This window comes from Tyto alba, unplaced genomic scaffold (assembly GCF_018691265.1).
Source record: "Tyto alba isolate M040663 unplaced genomic scaffold, T.alba_DEE_v4.0 Super-Scaffold_2, whole genome shotgun sequence".
Lineage (NCBI taxonomy): Eukaryota > Metazoa > Chordata > Aves > Strigiformes > Tytonidae > Tyto > Tyto alba.
In genome coordinates, this window is record NW_024881282.1 from 84,154,176 (window position 1) to 84,172,587 (window position 18,412).

The 18,412-nt window shown below is 39.5% G+C and overlaps 1 protein-coding gene across 10 annotated transcripts in view; it reads right to left on the bottom strand.

Annotated features, from left to right (window-relative positions):
* CELF2 (CUGBP Elav-like family member 2) overlaps positions 1-18,412 on the bottom strand; it is a 559,898-nt gene that overhangs the window by 20,788 nt on the left and 520,698 nt on the right. The gene's annotated exons all lie outside the window — the stretch shown is intronic.

Consider the following 18,412-nt stretch of genomic DNA (forward strand, 5'->3'; position numbering starts at 1 on the left):
GTAGAATCAGTGTAGATTAAACACCCAACCTACACATAGGTAAAGTTACACTAGATGAATCACATTCATAAAAGCTGCAGAAACAATTAGGTTTTTAGCTTGTCTCTTAAACCCTATTTTAGTCAATCAATCATAAAGACTTTCTTTCTTTTCCTTTAAAAAGTTGCATTATCTTCTGAAAAATAAACATTTAAAGTCAGAGTTTTGTTGTTGATTTACTGGAGGCACAGCATGCCTACACTATGTTTTTTTGCTCTTATTCATTACCTAGCTGTGAAATGGTTAAGACCACTTTTATCCTGATGCTCTTCTGAGTTGTTGAACACATCAGATTATTCAGTGGACCCTCAAGAAAGTGAAGTTGCCATAGTTGGCAGGATCCAGTAAGGAAAGTAGGAGGCAACTTTTTAATTCTGTGGGTACACCTTAAAGATCTAAGCTACAAATAACCCTCCTTTACAACTTCAAGATCCACCAAACACAAGCCTTCAACTCATGAGGCCTCAAAGAACAAAAGGCTCTCCTGGTGTGGGTGAGGAGAGATTTCTAGACTCCTTGAGGCATGCCTTGTCCCCACTTCTCGAGCATCTACAATGTTAAGTAAATGAATAATTTTATATGTTGCAGATAGAAGCAGCTTTGATTATTCAATCTCTCTCCACAACGCAATAAGAAGCCAATAATGTATTTGATTAAAAAAAAAAAAAGTAATCAAAAAACCCAAGTAAAAACCACTTTTGTCAGATAATATGGGCACCAACAGAGAAGAGAGAAAAAAATCAAAGTGAATGAATGTCAGTGAATTCCCTGTGACCAACACTGCTCCATGTTTCTGCTCATGTTCATTAGCAGATCATTTAAGTGAAGTATATAAACCTAAAATCTGAAGGATCCAATTGGTTCTGACTGGGTTGAATTCCATCCATTTCTATTTCAGAGGATTATTACCCTTTTCTCTTGAGGAAACACATATATTTAAGAAATGAGAGAAATGGGGGCTAGGAAACTGCCTGAAAATTACATTAAAGCTCTTGGGGGCAAATAACTCCTGTGAATGTGAGCCATACGCTTATGGATTGTCAACACATCTGTTGGAAAAGGCAGAAAAACCTGATTAAATCCTCTCTTGAGCAGCCCACAGAGTGCGTTGTGGTGGCTCTTATCATAGTGTCACTGCTTAAACACATGCTCCAGGGGTGGCCAGTATCTGGGGCCATCTCTCTTCTTTTATTCATATCAAGTTTCTCTATTCCATCAGATGAACACAGAGCAGATGCCTCTGTGATTCTCCCTTTTGAAGTTGCAATGCAGATTATCTAGCTTGTCTAAATAATGACTTGGCATATAATCAATGTAAAATACTAGTTGGAGCACTAAAGCACCTCAGAAATCAGTGTTTTGTTGTTGCAGCTATTTCTTCTCCTTTGCAGTGATCTGTCTCACAGATCCACTGGGACAATGCTTTTTCCTCTTTGGCTTATTATTTCTTTGAGGAGAAAGAAACTGAACAAACTGTGTGATTTCCGTTATCTTATTGAACATGGGGTGAACAGAAATGAAGGGAACTCCTTTTGTTAAGGAATTTGTAAAGGACAGATCCAACACCTTGCTGCGTGAGGTTTCCTGAGAGACTCCACACTAGTTATCTCCTTCCCTTTGACTGAGACCTCCATGTATGAAATGAAGATGAAGACAGTGTTGAGCTAAAATACTATCATAAAAGACCCATAAAAGCTCCAACATATTAAGAGAAGTGAAAATATCTCACAAAATGTTGGATAAAACCAACAGATGAAGCAATGGTATTCCTTGTCCCCCAAAAACACAAAGGGAGATGAAACAAAAGTTAAAAGGTCCTACAAGACGTGTGGGGGCTTAAGCGAGCTGAAAGTTTTTACCTCATGTGGTCCCAGGATATGTTGAAAACCATCTAAAGACAAGGACTGTGCTTCTCCTGTCCTTTGCCCTTTTCTAGTTTCTTTCAACTAAAAATTTGTAACATATATTGAAGCAAAGGGAAAAAAGAAAAATCACATGCCTTGTGGTAACAGTAGATGACTGCACTACTTTGGGGGAACCTGTATAACTCTCTCACATCAGCAAAGCTCTTGGGCTCCACAACTGCTCAGTGTAATGGCAAAGGCAGTATAATTCAATTTCAGAATAGTGTTATTCTATATTTATGTCTTTTAGTTGTCCAGATGACAAAAAAAGATTGGATACATACAGAATTTATAAATTGTTTTTTACCAGGTTCCCCTGCCACCAAATAAATTAAACACAAACATTTCACAACTCCCTCCCATCCTCCACACCAGAACATTGCTGCTCTGAATCAAATCACTTCATGGTACTGCTTAATAAACAGTAGGTACCTGTCTCCAGGTACTTAGTTTGATGTACAGAGCTGTAGTGCCACTAGGAATTGCTCTCTTTGTGCTACCAGTGCACCAACATTTGGTGTAACAGTGAGGAAAATCAAAACACACAAAAAAAGTGCAAATTACTTGGGCTTCTGGTGTCACTCTGTATGTCACACCCTGTATCCACAATATTTGGTGTATTATTTTTCTCTTTATACTGGGAATTTTATCCTTGCCTCCTTGAAACCTATATATGTCAGGACTCAATAAATTTCTGGGGCAGTATTAAGTGAGTTAGCTAATACCGAAGTTAGGGGGAAAGACTGGAGCACCAGCCTGACGAATGCTGGCTGAATATACAATAGTTGGTGAAGAACAGACATGCTTTTTAACAGCTGTACCGATCATTCCCTCACAATGTTAATCCCTGGATAAACATCAGAACATGATAGATAAGATTTTGTCTACTCAGAGGAACTTTTTCCTCTCTACCATCAGTCATTGGAATAAGCTAACAACGTTCTCAAAGAGGCTGTTGATCAGAGACTATTGGCGGGAGTTATGGGGTTGAATCCTTTGGCTGTTGTTGCAAGAGGCCAGACAAGGTGTTCATCATATTCCCCACTGACCTTGAAAATCTATTAATATGAGAAAATAATATCACAGCATTGGATAAAGAGGTCAGTTTAGACTTTGAAGAGTAAGGAGTTGTCCACTAACAAGTAATCCATTCTCTTTTCTGCAGGTATACTGCGTAGTGGTCACCTGTTGCCTTCTACATCCAGGCCACATACAGAGACCTTACAGAACACTTTATCATCTCCAACCACTGGAGGTCAAAAGGTAAAAAATGTTTATTTTACTATTAGACACCTTACTGTTTCTTCTTCATGGATCCCTCTATTCCCACACTTCTGTGTCAGTCTCACAACCTTCATCCTCTTTCTTCCAAATTCAACTCCACTTTAATAAACATCTAGAAAACTTCAAATAATACAAATAATATTATTAAGAAGCTGTGAAATGGAGAAGGGCATGGCTGCAGCCTTTCCCCAACACACCCCCAAATCACTCCAAACACTAGCCATTTGATTTTATTGTGCTTCCTTTATTTAACAGATGATTCTTTTCTTATCAGCTTCATTATGAATAAAAAGACCTAGCCTTTGGTTAATATGATCTTTAACAAAGCTCTCTTTGATACAGAGAACAGATTTTCATCTGAAGTGGTTGCTCTACACAGTATAGATATTTGTGTTTAACTAGTAATGTTGCATTCATAGAGATTTCTAAGGCTGGAAGGAGCTGACATTTTCAACTATTCTCCTTAACACATTTATTTCTGCCTATAAAAGGTTACAGCATGTTTTAGGTCAGAGATTTTTTTAACAGAAATCTAAACTAGCAATGAGTCATTTCCCTTTAATTTAAATAACATTTCAATACAATTTCTAAAACCTATGCCAACTAGAAAAACAACCAGTATTAGCATAGAAACTTTTGGCCATTCTTTTGGCTAGCTTATGTCCATAAAGTCATGATGATTTACATAATCTGGATTTACACCAGCTGGAAAACTAGATTCAGGATAACAGCATCTAGGAAAGGCAATGATGTGTAAATATTTTTTTGGCTTTGCTGTGCACACTGTGAATGGGATTAATTTCCCCACCTTTGGAAGCTTCTTTGTTAGTTTAATCTAGTCTAGCCAAAATTATTCTTTTGGACCGTCTCTTAGGTTAAGAGATCTCCAACTCAGACACCTTACCTTTAGATTTCTCTCAGGATAGGCTGAATTGCCCCCTGGGAGTGCCCCTGTTCCACTGATTGAGATGGTGAATTCATAGTAAATGTAGACCATTCAGAAAGGAAATGTGTTGTGGGATGGATCCTGCCCTTCCCGTCAGACACATGTTGTGTTAACAAGTTGATGATCTGAAGGTGGGTGATCTGCTTTCACCCTGCATGCAGAACCTATGCCAAACCATGCGAACTCAGGAATTTGAGTGCAATCACCTAAATCAAATCATGGGCTCAGAAAATTGCCTGATGCTCAAAAATTCTGGGCTAGTCTACAGAGGACGTGCACTATTCTGCAAAGCACACCCTGTCAGAGAAAGGAGGTAGACAGCAGGGACTTATGCAGTGTTACAGTATAGGTCATGCAAAGTAGGATGGCCTTGCACACAAGTGTGCAGGATAGATCTAAATGACTAGATGCTATTCTTCCTCAAACTTATTGCGCTGCCCTTGATAAAGCACTCACTATGTTTTTTTGCTGCAAGACAGGGCTAATTCTGCTTCTACCCTGTTTCTGGCTTGTCCCTTAGAAAACCATATCTGGGAGGCACAGGCACATTTTTGTCATGCCTATTTACTTCCTACACCTAAGACCAAGGAGTGCCCTTGATAGACCTTCAGGTATATTGAAGTAAGAAAACCACAGACCTATGTTCATCTGTAGTACAGCCTTGGGCAAATCCCACACCTCTCATGTCTCACGGCCAATTTATAAAATGATTTCTCTTCCCCAAAATAGGAGGTCAACTGGAAGGTCCAGGGAGGCTGCCTGAGCACTTAGTGATGAAACAAAGTACTAGATAAACACTCCCTGTCACTGTTGCTCTGAAGAAAAGGACCTATTCAAATCACACATATACTGCTATGATTTAGCAGAAAGATGGTTTGCAGTGTGTAGTTAACCCCATTCTTTCCTTATTTTTTTTTGGTAAATGTCTAAGTAATAATGAACTCCAATGACTTCTCAGCAAAATCATATACCACACAAAAAAAGAGTCATTTGGAAACTCAATACTATATATCCTAACTTGTCACTATTTTATGGGTGGTGATACGCAGTAGGCTGTGCACTCTCTTCATTCCTCTTTGCCTTGTTCTGTTCCCTTACTCCTCTTCCAACACTGGCATACTCTCTGGAAATGATACATACTCACACTGCAGGCCTGGGACTGAGGTATTAAGAATATCAAAGAGGAATTTCAAAGATTTTAAGTGAAGTTTCTTTTTGAAAACGTTATTTTCGTATTAGGGTATGACTAAAAGAGAGAATGGGCAAAGAAAAGCAAGGGCAACTTCAGCTATTTGCCTGCATAGAGGGTTACTGTAGACCTTCATCCACCCCAACCATGTGAAGAGCAGCTAACGTTTCTGGAGCAGAACCAGCTTTCTGCTGCTGCAGGGCTTCAGGGCAGCTTCAAGAGCAGCTTAACTATGCTGGGGCTTTTCGCATAGAGAATCACAATGGTTACTGTCAGCCCTGCTGACAGCTTTCCTTTAGGCAGCTCTCGGTTACACTCCACAATTGCCTGTCACTACCTAATGCATAGCACCACAGGAAGCTCAACGTTTACTTTGAGATCAGCTACCTGCTTATCTGCGTTCTGGTCACATCCTGCTTAGTCAGTTGTAGAGCATGTGCGTATGTTAAAAAGCAAACCACACCGCTCAACCGTGAATCACAACTTTGTTCTTGTTGTTTTACTTAATGGACAGTTTAAATAACTCAGTGTTCAAAGTACTTACTTTGCTCCGGTTAAGACGATATAGTAGTATACCAGGGACATCTATTATCCACAAATTTAAGGTTCAGTATCTCTATGACTTAAGCACGAGAAGTTGCAGAGGAAATATGTTCTCATTTTGGAGACACTTGTCACATCTGTATTGGCGGTTGTCTGAGCCCAGAATCCTCTTTCTTGTACTGAATTTGGGTGTATTTCTGATTTTCTGGTGCCTTCCTGAGCACACTGACTTTAAGGGAAAGATAAAATAGATCTGACTTAAACTGTTCCTGACTAAATGGCTGCCATTCAGTGGGACACAGAGAGGCAGAGTTGGCCGACAGGAACCTTATGAAATTTAACAAGGGCAGATGCAAAGTCCTGCACCTGGGAAGGAATAATCCCTTTCAGTAACACAGGGTTATACTGGGGAGAAGCTCTGCTGAAAAGGACCTGGTGGAGTCCTGGCGGGAGGTGACCTTGAGCCAGCAGCATGACCTGGCAGCAACGAAAGCCAGAAGCAGAACAGCAGAAGAAGCCAGGAGACCCAGGTGATGTTTCCTCTTTACTCAGCACTTGTTAGATCACATCTAAATACTATATCCATATTTGGGCTTCTTATTGAAGGGAAAACATTGATCAGTTGGAGGGAGGTCAGTGGAAGATACCAGCAAGATGGTCAGGGGCTCAAGCACTCATCCTGTAACAAACTGGGCTTGTTCAAGCTGGAGAAGATACGGCTTCATGTGGACCTAAAGCAGCCTCCCAGAACTTATGGGGATGTGATCAGCTAGATAGTGCACGGTGGGAGGATGAGAGGTAAATTGAAATGAGAGGTTCAGTCCAGATGTAAGTAAAAACATTTGTACCATGAGGATTGTCAAGCACTGGAACAGATTAGCCAGATTGCCCAGTCTGTGTCCTTGGAAGTTTTCAAAACTTGACTGGATCAAGCCCTGAGCAACCTGATCTCACCTTACACCTGACCCTGCTTTAGGCAGGGGGTTAGACTACAGACCTCCTGAAGGACCTCCAACTGCAATTATTCTATAAACCTATGAAAGTAGAACAGTGTAGTGGAAAAGTAGAAAAATTTAGGTAACACAGAGGCAGAATGAAAGAAAGCTGAAGAATGAAGATGTGTTGGCAGAAAATTGAACAGGAGATCTGGTTTCTGTTCTTGCGTCTGTTTACAGGAATAGAGGCTGACACCAAACATGCCACATAACTTCTGATTCTAGGCTGCCACAACTACTTTGTATAGGATTGATTTCCAGGGCCACATCTACATCTAAGAAAAGGAGGTCCTGACCTTGGATGATTCCTTGAGATTTTAAATTCCTCTTAGTTTCCTTTAGATTTAGCAATGTGCAAGAGAAAATAAAATCATAGTAGAAGAATGGAAAGAAAGGATGTCAAGAAATTATGCAAAGAGTAAATGTGCTAAGAAAAGAAAATTAAAATTATTTTAATACTGCTAACATCTCCCCAGTCAGTGACATAGAAAAAAAAAATATGAGAATTGAGGACAAAAGGAAAAGAAATATTAAGCCCAAAGTAGAAATCTGTAATTTTAGCAAGCTGAATTTAAAATCTTTGTTTACTACCCAAAATCTCTTGGGTAAACAGAATATTCCTTTGTCCCTTTGTGAGGACAAGAGGGATAATAAAGCTAAGAGACAACACTGGATTTAAGGATAATCAGATTAAGGCTGTGTTCTCTGTTTTCTTGCTGGTGTTTAGTTGCAAAAACCAACGATGTTTGGAGCAGTGTCTTGCAAACTGTTTCTAAACAAGATGAACACCTGATGACCTGAGTGAAAGACTAAAGATACTGGACAAAGTTTACTTGGGTTGGACAAAGTCTATGCAAAGCTTCCAACTTTGGTCTGAATTACAATATGTTATTTGGTTGTGGTACTCTCTTAAACATAGAAGAATGGCACCCAACTGTTGGAGGTTCTTATGTAGCGGGGAACCTGGACCACCAGTCTGGTGTTATGCAGGATTCTGGCCAGATCTGATCTTACACGTTTAAGGTCAATTGATTAAGGTGTATTCTCTTTATGTAGCACTAACAACAAATGACTGTTTCAAAGAGATGGAGGCCCAAAATCTTTCTCCTAAACATGTGAATGAAATGTCTTTTACAGAAAAGAGGAGCTATTCAAGTATAGTAATGATGGATCTTATGAAATGAGGATTATAAACACAGGCATGGGGGAGAAGTGGGTAAGTCAATCACACCACCCATGTGACACTGCTCTCAGGAATTTGCAGTTGTGTTTCTGTCTGAAATGAGCACACTCTACGGGCTCTGACTGCATAAGGAACATTTTAAAGGGGTAGAATAATTAAACGATGACAGAGGCATCATCATTATTAGATAATCACAACCCAGGGGCAATAACAAACGTTGAGTGTCTCTAATCCCATGGGGTCTAATTATTCTGTGAGAATAACCACACCTCCAAGTTTTAATTTATTCTTGTGGAGAATCTGGAGGGGGGAGGTAGGAAAAGGGGGCATTTTAATATTTTTGCTGAAAGAAGATGCAGTTGGCCTTTCAAAAGGGCTCATCAGTATTCTAACTAACTAGCATGTATGACTGGCATTAAATTGTCTGCCCTTTACGATGATCTCCAGCCAATCTGAGTATTCAGCCTTGCACAAACTGGTGGTATCCCAGTCACTAACTTAGCACCAGCATGCACTGGTTCTGTTTCTTGGGGCAATTTTTGGCAAAGGAGATGTGGGTTTTCCTGCTCTGGGGTATTTAATTCTCCATAAGGTCCTCTGACAAACACATTGCCATTGATGTGGAGAGAGAAGTAAAAATTTCTTCATTTTCTGGTATTTTGGAAGTGCTGTCTGACATGTCAAAAAGGAAAATTCTAGTAAGTTTAAGTGCTCTGCTTGTACTTGGATAGAATAAAATAAAAGTGACAGACACACTCCAGGGAAAGTGCACCAGAAAAGCAAGAGAACAAGAAAGAGTCAGGGGGGAAACAAGAATGACAGTATAGAAAGACATATATTAATATCACAGCCTTTCTCAGATAAGTCAATCTCCCTCTACTTCTTCATTACTTACAGGTGAACAGTTCCTGTGAAAGATTGTCCATATCTTCTCAGGGTGTAGAAAAGAGAAGTGCCAGTGAGGAAAGGAGGAAGGGAGAGCAGCATCCACTCAACATCTGGTCGCTTCTGTGTGTCTGTGTGCATGCACGTGCAAATGAGACTAAGCAACACAGAGGGGGAGAGGGAGAGAAGCAGAAGAGTCTTTCCCCATGGTGATCCTTTTGGCTGAAGCTGTTTTTTTGTAAACAGCTTCATATTTTACAAAGTCCTTTGTGTACATTCACTTATACAAGGAAAAAAAGAAAACACAGAGAGGTGAACCAATTAATTCAAGTTCTTTGCAAATTCAGAAGACAAGGTCTTCAAGAACTGGAGACTAACTTTAGACTCATAAATCCATACTCTTCTGTAGTGCATGGGTCTTTGAGATCTAAGGAAGCTCTGTGAGCTTGAGACAAGTGAAAATCAGGGTCACTTATCTTAATCACTTATGTCGACTATGTTAAAGCCTAACTTGATGTTTCTGATTGTTTTGAAATTACAATGTCCACACCAAAGACCTTCCACAGCAGTTCAAAGGAGGAGAAAACAGAACATACAGAGGTACTACAAGTATGGCAGACAAACCTATTAGTTGGTTATTTTTGTAGTTTTCTAGTCGTCTGTTCTGTAAGTTTCTTCCAAACCTATCAATCTAGCAGGCGGTATTTTAGGAAACAAGGGTTTATTGATTGGGCATATCTTTGTGAATCTAGGCTACTGTGGCTAAGGGCACATCTTCCTGTGAGACTATGAAGATGGAGAGAGAGGGTAAAAAGCAAGTTAATATTCTGGGTCAGTTCTACACTGATGCTTCTGTTTTGTTGAAATGTATTGCTCAGTGAAGACCATCCACCTCTACTGTAAACTACAAGATGTATATCCTATTTCAGCACTGTGTGTGCAACAGATCGTGCATTCTCCCCAGGAGATCACAGCAATAAATCACTTTTGGTTTTGTCTTGTTAGTACTTTAAAGAGAGGCTAAAGAAGAGTGGCACAGTGGACTGACTTGGGTTAAACTTCACATTAGATATTTCCAACCGTAACTCAAACTGAAATCCAACCAAATTTAAACCCCACAATATGAAGAAAACAATGAATAATTACTGAACATTTATGACTCTGTTTTGCTCAGTGATGCCAAGGGCTGTGGCCTGTGTTCATCGAAGCACCACTGACTTCAAATCAAAACTGGAGCATTAGCATTTCTACAGGGAACTTCCAGCTGTGCTCTCATGTTTATTACTGCTGTCCCACACAACTTGGAGCAAACTATTGTTCAAGCACTCGTGCCCTGATGCTGAAATGACCTCCATGTGGAGCCACTTCAGCATACAACCACTTCTAAATCTCTTTCCGAAGAATTTCTGATCTAGAATCAATAAGACTTTACTTGAGGCCAGGGTCTCCTGCCTGGAGTACAGGTTCCTTCACACTGCCCCCCGCATGCCTGCAACATCTCTGACATTCACTGACAGTGATGTCACAATGTCACATTCACTCGCATTGACATAAGCAATAACAACAAGCAGAAGCATCTCTCCATAAAAAAAGAGTGTCACTAAAGTCCAAGCCTATAGTTCAAGGTAAGCAATGTTTTTGTTGCAAGAGTAGTAATCTAATACATGGGAGAGGATGGCCTGATTCATCTTCATTTTCACCTCTCTAATACATCTGTCTTAAGATCACATAAATAGTCCTTAGGAGGTGTTTGTCTTTCCATTGCAACAAGATGTGCCTAAAAGATTTGTTTACTTCAGGCACTTAGGAGTCCTATCCATGGTATTTTACAATAGAGAGGAGATAAATTATATATTGAAAATTTGAGTCTGTAGGAGTTATGAGTCCAGAAAGTGAATAAAAATTTCCATGGAAGAACAGATTTTTAGTGGGGTGTGCAGCACAACCTCATTGTAACAGAACACCACAGGACACAGTAATTCACCTCTGTAAGCTGCAGAACTCGAGGATTATCTTGTCTCATGTAAAATTACTCAGCCAGGTCCTTTGTAGACCATTTGTAAAATCATACGCAGTTTAATGGGGCACTGGTTCTTTTCATTCATATTGCACATTTTTGTTCCATGAACAGCAAAGGCAGTCAAGGGTTTACTTTATTTGGTTTTAAACTCATGCAATTATTGGAGATATTTTTGTCTGGCCAATGCGTAAAATAAATCAGCGGTCCCATATGCAAACAACTAGCTCTTTTCAGACAATGCTGAAACAATTAGGTTAAAGACATTCATAAATTCTAATTCCCATCCATTGCTTTCCACAATTTATCCTGCCCTAGGAAAATAGACCATGAGTACCCATGGACACGTGCACAATTCAGTAGGGTTAAAGGAACAATGCTGGCAGTAGTAAACCCTAAATAGTTAAAAGCTCCTTCAAGTGCATGAGTTTTTCTAAAATTTACATTTTTTCTTGAAAATTATGAACTCTAGCATTTTCTGGGCTTGGAACTTCTTGTAAGATACATAGCATATAAGCTCACATATCTACCTGTATAGTCAAGCTGATAGTATAATTTTTCTTTTGTAGAAAACAACCCTGAATGAACTTGAAATCGTACTTCTAGCAGAAGGAAAAATAGCCTTTCTTACAAACTGGGATTCTTGTGACTTGAAACAGAGATTAAAAGCGGGGCAGAGAGACACTTACAAAAAAGAATGTATTATAAAGTGTTATTTGTATACTGCAAGCAAAGTAAATCCTGAAATGTGCTAAGGCAAACGATTTAATACTTTTGGAGGATGCTAATGTACTAATATTTAAAAAACAAACATGTCTCCTGTTGAATTAGATCCTACTATCTCATGGTTTAGTCCTGTACACTATTTCAAAAAAAAACCTCCCAAAGAATTAACTAGCACAATGCTTCAGTGAAAAATATGCATGCCTATCTTTCTTTCAGCATACAACTTAGGTATTTATGAAATACTGAGGAAAGACTCAACGATTTCTGTGTTAAAAATTCATAAATTGATAATGTTGATTCTAAAAAAGAGGAAAAGAGCTTTTGAAAAATGTCTCTGCAGTTGTTGGGTGGCCTCACACTTCTTCACTGACAGGTTCTGCCCACCCTAAGCCCAGCTGTTTAGCAACTGAACTTCCCTAAGACACTTTAGGCTGAATTGATACACCTGCTCAAAAACCAATTTCCTAGGAGAATATACAAAGACCTGTTACATTTTAAGGGACAAATATTCAAACAGGTCATTCCAGCTAATTGATGGCCTGTCTGCTGCCATTGGCATCCTTCAGGCTATCACTGGCTTGTTTTCCCAAAGCAGGAGATCAGGGAGAGACAGCACTGCTCCCGGGAGGCTCTGTAGGAATTCATCACCCTTCACCTCTGCTTTTACTGTACTGGGGGTCTGGGAGATTTTTAGCCACAATTCCTCCTCTTCTCTAGTCATTTCAGACATTTTGAAGGATTATAAAAATACAAATATAGGTCAAAAATGCATGCTCAGTTTCCTATTTTTGGCTCCAACTTGTGTTTGGGTGCCTGCTTAAGAGTGACGTAATTATCAGATGGGCTTAGTATCAATATGCCTCTCCAATAAGTAGCATAATCTCTGGGCACTAAGAGCAGTCAAAATCAATTCACTTATTTAGGAGCCTAACCACAGACTCAGACACTTAACACTATGTGGGTAAGCCCAGCTGACAGACAATAGTTCAGAAATATACTTCTCCCACCACAAATCTCCTTGAACTACGCAGTCAAGTGACAGGCATGCTAAGGTGGTGGGCATGCTAAGGCAAGATTTTCTTCCATGGCTTCCTTGCAAACACATACTTTTAAAAATTGGTGCTGAGATCAGGGTTAAGGCATGGGACTGCTCTGTGCTCTGAGCACTGAGATAATGGTGCTAATAATATAACATCATTTAAATATAAAATTGAAAAACATATACATGGATTGTTTAAGCATCCATCCAGGGTATGTGTACTGTATGCATCCTGTATTTATAAACCTGTATTTAAAATACTGTGGGCCCATGTGAATCTCATGAAGTTCAACAAGGCCAAGTGCAAGGTCCTGCACATGGGCTGTGGCAATCCCAAGCACAAATACAGGCTGGGTAAGGAGTGGATTGGGAGCAGCCCTGTGGAGAAGGACTTGGGGGTGTGAGTGGATGGGAAACTGACTGTGAGCCAGCAATGTGCGCTCGCAGCCCAGAAAGCCAACTCTATCCTGAGCTGTATCAAGAGCAGTGTGGGCAGCAAGTTGAGGGAGAGGATTCTCCCCCTCTGCTCCACTCTGGGGAGACCCCCCCTGCAGTGCTGGATCCATCTCTGGGGCCCCAAAATCAGAAAGACAGGGACCTGCTTGAACAGGTCCAGAGGAGGCCATGAAGATGATCAGAGGCTGGAGCACCTGGGAGGCCAGGCTGAGAGAGTTGGGGCGACCAACCTGGAGAAGAGAAAGTTCCAGGGAGACCTTATAGCAACCTTCCAGCACTCAAAGGGGGCTCCAAGAAAGACGGGGAGGGACTTTTTATCAGGGAATGTAAGAATACGACGAGGAGTAATGGTTTTAACCTAAAAGAGAGACGATTTAGATGAGATATAAGAAAGAAATTCTTCCCCATGAGGGTGGTGAGGCGCTGGCCCAGGGTGCCCAGAGCAGCTGTGGCTGCCTCCTCCCTGGAAGGGTTCAAGGCCAGGTTGGATGGGGCTGGGAGCCCCCTGGGCTGGGGGAAGGGGGCCCTGCCCGGGGCAGGGGGGTTGGAACTAGGTGATCTTTAAGGTCCCTTCCAAACCAAAGCGCTCTACAATTCCGTGATTCTATATGTGTTATATTTATCAATTGTATCTTTATCCTAAAAATAATGAACATTGTACTAGGGAAGTTTTCTATGTACTGCAAAACTAATAAAGCTCATTTTAAATGATTTTATAATAATGAAACCTGCATTAATTCCACATGAAATAGTAGAAAAATAATCAGTTTTTACTACAGTATGAAGAGTGCCATTTTGCATTTTAAACCAATCTTTTCCAACATGCAACATCTACCTCAATTCATTCTTTAGCAAACTGTCAGACCTTCCTATACACCTACTGGTAGGGTTATTTTTGGATCATCCTGGAAGCAAATCACAGCTATCTCAGTGGGTGTACTGGCCTCTAACAAAATGTCACGGTGGCAGACTTGCACTGCTGATTGGAGAAAAATGTATTGTACTGAAGTGAACAAAAAGAGACTCTTCTAAGAATGATTATTTGAACATTCTTCAGTGCTTCTCAGCTGAAGCATCTTGTATATTCTATAAAATCTCTAACATTTGAACAATTGTGTTCACAACATGAATACCTTCAACTAACAAAGACAATCTTCATACTATATTAGGGAGTAGAGAAAATAATGAACCACAGATGCTAACTGTAAGTTATAATTCTCTGCTTATAGCAGGGGGAAAGGATGAATTAATTCTTACAGGACAAGCACTGTAATTTTTTTTTTTTTCTCTTTTTCAGTTTATTCTATACTTCATAGACTTCCTTTTTGGGGACTGTTATTCTTCAGTGTCAGCACCTGTCTGAAAATGAGTATTTTTAGACTTCTGTGCTTAGGAGAACCTTTTTTTCAACTTAACAGTTAATGGCTGAATTCTGATATAATATGGCAAAAGCTGAGCTGGATTTAAGAGGTCATTAAAGAAAAGTCTTACTTTCTACACTGACAGTATTTTTTTGCAGGAAGATTTCCTCTTAGGTTTACACAGAAGATAAACCCGAAGAGCTTTTTTACTGAAGCATGAATATCTAGTTCAGTTGTGTGAATAAATAATAGTTTAGCCAATCAAATAATCATGAAAATGTCAGGGAAAATCAAGACTCCTGTCTGAAACTGAATTAGCTTCTGGTTTAGCAATTCTGTCCCCCCACAGCTCAGAAGTTATATTGTGTATGTTTATGCAGATAAATTTGGATATATAATTAGATGTTTTGTCTCTTCATTTCCACATAGAAGGGCTTTCCTACTGGCTACTGAAAAAACATTTACGCATGAATTTTAAGAAACAAAATTGAAATGAGCTCACACAGTCTGTGGAATCTCCATCCTTGGAGATATTAAAACCCTGACTGGACATGGCTTTCACCAATCTGCTCTGAGTGGTCCTGCTGCAAGCAGAAGCCTGGAATAGAGACCTTGGGAAGTGCCTACCAACCTATGTGATTCTGTGACTCTAGTGTTATGGAATTAAACAATAAAAATACATGCAGTGATGGAGAAGAGCAAGATGACCAAGCTCGCGTCTGAAACCCAACCTCCATATTTTTCCTGTGAGTACCAATCATTTTTCTGCCGTTGCTTAACAGTTTGCTAAAAGATCAGGAGCTTCATAACTCCTGATATCAGGAAAAGTTTTACAGTGCCTTATCAACCTTTTAACACACAGGACAGTCGGAATAAACATTATTATCCTTGGGAAAATCAGCATGACAGGTCAACTGAGGCAAATTAAATGTCAGATAGTGTTAGAGGCAGATACTCTGATCATGAGCTTGTATGTCCCTCCTTCACATCCATCTCCAGGCCTTCCCACCACCCACTGAATTAACCATAAATCTCTGCAGGCTCTGGAATAGCAGCCTCCCTGCTAGCTCTTTGCTAGTTGATCCATGTGTCAAGGACACTCTCTGGGGGAGAAGGCAAAGTTCCTGACACTCAGCTGAGATTCATCCTGACTAAATTGAGAAATTTACCGTGTCGATACCTACACCCGAGGTAGTCCCTCCAAAATCCCTTCCCAGGTAATGGGAAATGCAAACTTCCAGGGCCTAACCAAAAGTGATTTGAGACAAACGGGGTCAGACAATCTAGAGTCCGGTAAAAGCTACACCAGCCCAAATCCTTGTGTTACATGACTTTACTTTAAAAGTACCTGCCTTTAAAACAGGAAAGTATTCTGAGTGAAACGAAAGGAAAGTGAAGAATTAATTAACTAAATAGTGGTGATTAAAGTAAATAAAGGAAACAATTATCATATCAAAATAAAAGACAAGAAAGATGATTAAATGAGTCTTCAAAAGACCCGTGAGAAACTCATGAAAGACATAATATGCATTTACCTGGTTTTTATTCTTTCATGATTTCATTTTCATTTTTATTCACTCCCATCTGATAATTGCAAGAAACAGTTACTTTAACCATGGGCAATTTAAACCATTTTATTTTTTTTTCCAGGGCCAAGAGACAAAAGAACCTATTTATTGCCTGAGGGGATTTTTACTAAAATGAAAGCTTAATCTTTCATGTTTTTTTAAGCAAAGGCTTTTAAAAAATCATTTCTAACAATGCTGTAGGGAGAGACTTCCATGGGTATGTAAAATTGAAATTATAAATTTACAATTATAAAAAAATTAATAGTTTGGGGGATTGCATTGTCTCTGTTCTTTCTGAATGAATACTGTTTCAAGCTTAAGAGAAAGTATTTAGCACATGAAGTGGAATGAGTGTCCTTAGACTCTCTTGTGGTCAAAGCTATTTAGTAAGAATGTATAAGAGAAAGATCATTGGAGTTCAGTTTGTTTGGAAATATGTGATTGTATGAACCCTGAATAAGGAGTTTCACACAGATTGAACAGTCATTGTTAGATGCTGAATATTTTTCCCTTCTTTTTGAATATATTGCAATTAGAAGCAAGCAGCAAAACTTGACATCCTCATTAGATGCCCTGTTGGTTCCTCACTTCCTGGCCTGTTTTTCTATGTTGAAAATGCATCAAAATTGGTATGACTGCCATCCTGTCCATAATAGTTTGGTGCACTGAAGGTTGCTAAATCTTATCTATGTAAAACTGAGCTGCAAGATGACTTTTAACTGAAGTAACCACCTTTTGGGGCTCATATCTACAAAGGACAGAACAAGAGCTTGTGGTCAAAGATTGATTCAGGAGAGATCTTCAGGAGAGATATAGTTATATATGGGCAGAAACATGGATATGATTTATGTGGCTGCCATGGTTTAAGGAATATTTAAATACATGCTCATGCCCATCCCTGTTCCATGCAGTAGTTTAGCTTTAACAGCATCAAGAAAAGGATTAAATTTAAGCATGTACCTTTACACTCTCCTAAATTTGGGAAATTTTTTGAACTGAGAAATATTAATTTAATGCATTATCTGGAGAGACACAAACACTTCTTCCTGGGCTTAGTGCTGGCTTTGAAATCAAACAAAATAATTTACACTTATGAAACACAACAAACTGAAGTATTCTATTAAAAGAAAACTAGACCATAAAAATACCCTCAAGGCCTCCAAATATCAACACACTGAAAGGCAGAGTTAAATGTTTTCTGCCAACATATTTCAAGTTTTAATGGAAATACTTTGAGCTACAGTGAAAAGCTTTATCGAACTAAATTCATTTTCCATAGAGCAGAGAAGAATCATTGAAGATATTATTCAGGTTTACAAAATATTTAATAGGGTGGAGAATGTAGAACCAGATAAGAAAGGTTAAACTGAAGGACATTTTAATAAGGTTTGATTTTAGGTTGGCTGTGCAACATAAATAGGTCAATGGACCTATTAGACAGACTTTCTCTTTGACACACCAAGTTGTCTAATATTAGAAACACTTGTGTACAGCTACTAAGACTTTCCAAAGCAATTGTCATTCTGAATACACTATTTCAAAGGCAACACCTCCAGAATTTTTTGAAAATAACACATCTTCAATGTGTTAGGCAAAATCATTAATCTCTTTGGAAAGTCCTTGGTATCATCTGCCTTACAATACCACCCTGAGCAATACTAAGCTCTACTTATCCCAAAGAAGTATCTGACCAGCCCAGCTGAAGCACCTTTCTAACTACGTGCCTCTGCAGACTTGGACATCAGATGAAATCACCTTCCAGGTACTCAAGGAGCCTCAAGACCAGATTAAAAGAGGGAATAGCTGTTTAGCAAGGCTGGATAAGACTGTGCTGAAGAGGGAGAGAGGAAAATGTAGGCCTTAAGGATGAATCTGAGTCCTGTGCTACCATGGCAAGACAAAGACCACGGCAGAAACATTCTGCTGCCCAAGGTTCTTGTATGACTTTGCTGCAGAGCAGCAATGATAAAGAAAGTTCATTTCCAACTCCTCTGCATCGCAGTGCAGCACACTGAGTTGCCCTGAGAAGCCTTGTCAGTATGGCTCAAGAAATGCTGAGCATGCTTTGGGAGGACAGGCTACTCAGACATCTAACAGCTAAACTGCAGAGATATTACAGAGCATGCATGAAATGCAACATTTCTGCTTGTATAAATGGGTGACATTTAGACAGGAGTACCGCAGAAGCATTGACAGTGAGACTAGCTTTTTGCAAAGTGTTAAGCTCTAGCTCCAAGACAGAGGGAAGAGATTGATCAAGTTTAAAAAAAAATATAT